The following is a 4,238-nucleotide window of genomic DNA, read 5'->3' as shown; positions in this document are numbered from 1 at the left end:
ACAAATATTTAAATTTAAGAGCTGGTTTTCAATATATTTTATCAGCAGTGGTTGCAATAGTGTTAGTAGTAACATAGTAACGGAAAAAACATAACATCAAAGAAAGTACAGTCAGGCATAATAGAATAGTCACTAATATCATGAATACAATTTACCTGACCACACCATCATAATGGAATTTCATTTATTAATTCAAGAAAAAAGAATCAAAACAAGGAAATAAAAAACATTTAAAATTGAAAAGTAGTAGGATTGAATGGGGAAAAAGTACAGAAACAAGAGAGTACTTGCAAACATGTATGAGAAGAAATCCTACAACACTGCATGAAAAGTCTTTCCTAAGCTTGGCCTTTACGTTGCTCAGTATGTGCAAGCGAATGAATTTTGCAGGTTCAATGCATGCAGTGGTGTAGGATTTCTTCCCACACCAGTTTGCAAGTGCCCTCTTGTTTCTTTCCATTCAATCCTGCTGCTTTTCCATTTTAAATGGTCTTTATTTACTTGTTCCTATATGGAAGCCAAGAATTTACCTTTGTGCTATTTTTTGCCATTAATTTTGCCTTGTGCTTCTGCCCTTGTAGTGTGCCATGCTGTGAGTCTTGTTAAAGCCTATTACAGGTGCTTTTTCAAGAGTTGATTTAATTATGTCTCTTCATAGATGGACAAATACTGGGTCATCCAGTTGTACCATGTACAGAAAACCAGGTTGTACTTGCATTGAATTGATTGTCCCTGTGTTTGCAATTGTTTATTCTTCCTTTAGGGTGTTTCTGATGTCTTGGTATTCAACTGTAAAAGGTTCACTTTGGTTACTGCTGAAGTATGATTTTTTCTTCTTACACATGCATTTTTGCGTATAAAGTAAGGTAATGATAGAGTATCTCAATGGTGAGCCGCAGCATAGTGATGACGGCTAGTTATTATTTTACATGCTGGGCATTGTAATCAAAGATTTTTCGGATGACTCTGTCTGTTAACAATTACTAGCTAGGCTTATTTATTGAAGGAACCCAGGTAAATCATTTTCAGATTTAGTGTACTGTAATGAATTATTTGTTTTAGATCTTGCCTTGTTATGCTAGCACAACCTCAACCAGGAAGGGCAAAGTTGAAAGTGGTATTAAAGTTTCAAGGATTATAGATTGGCTGAGTGCCAACACATTGAAAGTTTTATGTAAAGCAATGTATTTTACTAACATCATGTTTGAAAATTACTGAACACTGACAGATTTTCCTTGCATTAATTATGATTATAAATATGATTAATTGAGTGACTGTTACCTTCTATACCATTGTTATGAAAAAAAATGTTGTTTAGCCTTATGATTGGGCCAAATTGCTGGCTCTTATTTATCATTTTGATCTCTAATGAGCTATCCTTTGGTTTTATGTGCTATTATACTACACAAGTGACAGTATGTGGGCAATGAATTCTATTCATTTGTGTTCACTATCTTATTTTTTGCTCCACAACATGTATTTGCTAGTTAACTACATATTACCTTATAGTGGAAAATTTTTGTGAAACAAAATTTTTTGTGCATTTTACAATTTTTCAAAATCCACGAAAACAGAATCTGCAAAAGTTAATTCAAGATGGCCAAAAAGAACCACGAAAATTTAAGCCACAAAATCCATTTTTGAACGGATCCATAAAATTTTTAGGCCTTGACAATTTTTCCGCCATGCAGTATCGTATGATTCAGGTACACCAGCAAGTGGCGTTTGAAATTTTGGATTTAGATTAGTTAGCTCACATATGTTATACCTTGAGCTTGTGGTTGATTTTGCTTAATTCTATTAATGAATGGTTTTTTAGGCTAGTGCATGTAGATCTGCATTTAATTGACAGCACCTAATGTACCAATATCATTTCTTACAGTAAACGACCTCCACACTAAAAACACATCTGTATAGCAGGGCAACTTTCTTGTACTAAAGTATCCACTATGTAGAGTCTACACTTTGTATTATAAAAATAAATGCTCCATATGCTGCAAAGCCACAGTGAAAATCCATTAATGATTAAAATCAGCCCCTTTTCTACATGTACATGCAACTGTAAAGTAGATCACCAATTTCTGTCTCTTGTATGAAATTATATTTAATAATAATAAGGTATCTATCAATTTCTATTAAATTCATACATATACTAGGGTGTGCCACAGTACACTTGCAGGTAGTACTGTATTGCTGCCCAACCCAAATTTAAATTTGAATATAACATACGTTAACTGAAAATTTTACCTTTGTAGCTGATTTATACTAGGCTCAAACTGACTTTGTATTTCTATGTATCATGGTACTACATTTGAACTCGTAAAAGGCAAGAGAGAAATCAAAGAAGAAAGCCATTTAACGAGCACTTACGCCATTAAAAGCCACCTAAATGTGTGACCACGTGGGCACAGAGAGTAAAGATACTAAAAACCACAACACTAAATGATGAAGCAGTCAAGCAATAATTGAAGGAGTCTTATGACCAGTGGGGCACGAGACTACACATGAAGCAATTTTAGATACTATGAAACAACACCAACTAGATGGCAATTAAACACAAGACAGGACAAAGTATTCAACTAAAAGGACAAGCCAAGACTATTTTATGTAACAGTTATGACTATTTCAATAAATTATATAAGAAAGGACGATCAGATGGACCATTTAAGAGGACAGCAGATGCAACAAGTCAGCATTATCTTTTTTACTATTTAGAACAGCATAAATATATGAAATTGTATTAATATGCATAGTAAATGTCACTATAGGTCACTCCTTTTATTAAATTAATTTTAGAAGTAGGAATCACGAGTATACATTATTTTTAGAACGAGATGAACTGCAACAGACTACAACACAGCAACACACTTTTTTTGCTGTACCATCACTGCAGCAACGCTACAAACAATCAAGATGTACAGTTACAACAGACACCTTTGACTATTAGATGATTTGACTTCAAGTGTACGAGTTTTACAAGAAGAAAAAACGCGTGACAAGTACAAAATTACTAAAGACACTACGAGACAAAGGCATTTTAATGGACGGAGGACACAACTATATCGACTCATGAAACACATAGGTTTTTACTGTAAGAAGGTTGACAACAGATGGTACTATGAGGAGCAGCCACACATAGTTCAGCAGAGCAAAACTTACCTTCACAAGATGAAGCAAAATAGAGTTGATGTTAAACCAGTAGTCGTCTTATATTAAACCTGGGCCAATGCCTATGATGGCAAAGATTTGGCCTGGGTAGAAAACGATACTGCAACATGGTGTACTTAAGAGATGCCAATCCAGTAAAGGCAAGCGTCTAATTATTCTTGGAATGGGAGGTGAGATTGATTGGATTTCCAACACCACTCTCATTATCCAATTCAAGAAAAACACGGGATTACCATGCTACAAAATGACTGGAGAGCATTTTAAGGAGTGGCATAGAGATAGGCTGCTCCCAAATGTTCCTCCTGATAGTCTTATTTTAAATAATGCCTCATATCATGCAAGGAATGAAAGAGATGCCTAAGAAAAGTTGGATTAAATCTATGATTGTGTGGCTAGTGTATTATGATGTAGAGGTTTTTTATGATGATTGAACTAAGTCACAACTTTTATTAATCGTACAGGACGCAGCCAGAAAAATGGCCATCACTAATACTAAGTATGTTGTTGATGAAATGGCTCTTATGGCTGGACACGAGATTGTTCGTCTGCCTGTGGCCCACTGCACACTTAATCCATTTGAATTGGCGTGGGTGCAGGTGAAGGGCCACATAAAGGCAAACACCTGCAAGTTCAACCTTGCTGAGGCTAAAGTTATGCAGAGAAGGGTTTTGAGGTGGTAACTAAGGAACAATGGGCTGACTTGGTCAAGCATGTGAGGGATAAAGTGGAAGAGCGCTACTGGCAAAATGACAATCTTGATTTAGATTAACGTTTTCATATTTCTGAGTTTGCATTCATGTTGGTAGGGAGTCAGATGGTGCCTCTAGTGAATTAGATCCTGCCTCAGACTCTAGTATTTGTCTCAGTGACGCTGTTGCTGCTATTAGCAGTGACAAAGATGCTTCACTATTTTTACTTTTTAATTTCACTGCACCATTTTGATTTACGGCAATTTTTAATTTACTGTAATCTTAGTTGTAATGATCTAATATGGAAATATGTATGCTTATGTTGTGTATTGTAATAATTATAGATCAATTTGCAGCCTGTAATGATTTTTGTTGCTTTTT

The 4,238-nt window shown here is 35.2% G+C and overlaps 1 long non-coding RNA gene across 1 annotated transcript; it reads left to right on the top strand.

The window, feature by feature from the left end:
* The first annotated feature begins 243 nt into the window (after window positions 1-243).
* Window positions 244-1,284, top strand: LOC109590321 (uncharacterized). The gene is made up of 3 exons (XR_002189260.1): window positions 244-820; window positions 863-1,014; window positions 1,063-1,284. It is a non-coding gene; the product is annotated as an uncharacterized LOC109590321 (long non-coding RNA).
* The last annotated feature ends 2,954 nt before the right edge of the window (window positions 1,285-4,238 follow it).

This window comes from Amphimedon queenslandica, unplaced genomic scaffold (assembly GCF_000090795.2).
Source record: "Amphimedon queenslandica unplaced genomic scaffold, v1.1 AMPQUscaffold_10214_Cont17363, whole genome shotgun sequence".
NCBI classification, from domain to species: Eukaryota; Metazoa; Porifera; class Demospongiae; order Haplosclerida; family Niphatidae; genus Amphimedon; species Amphimedon queenslandica.
Note: the sequence above shows the minus strand (reverse complement) of the source record. Positions and strands in the feature narration are given on the sequence as shown.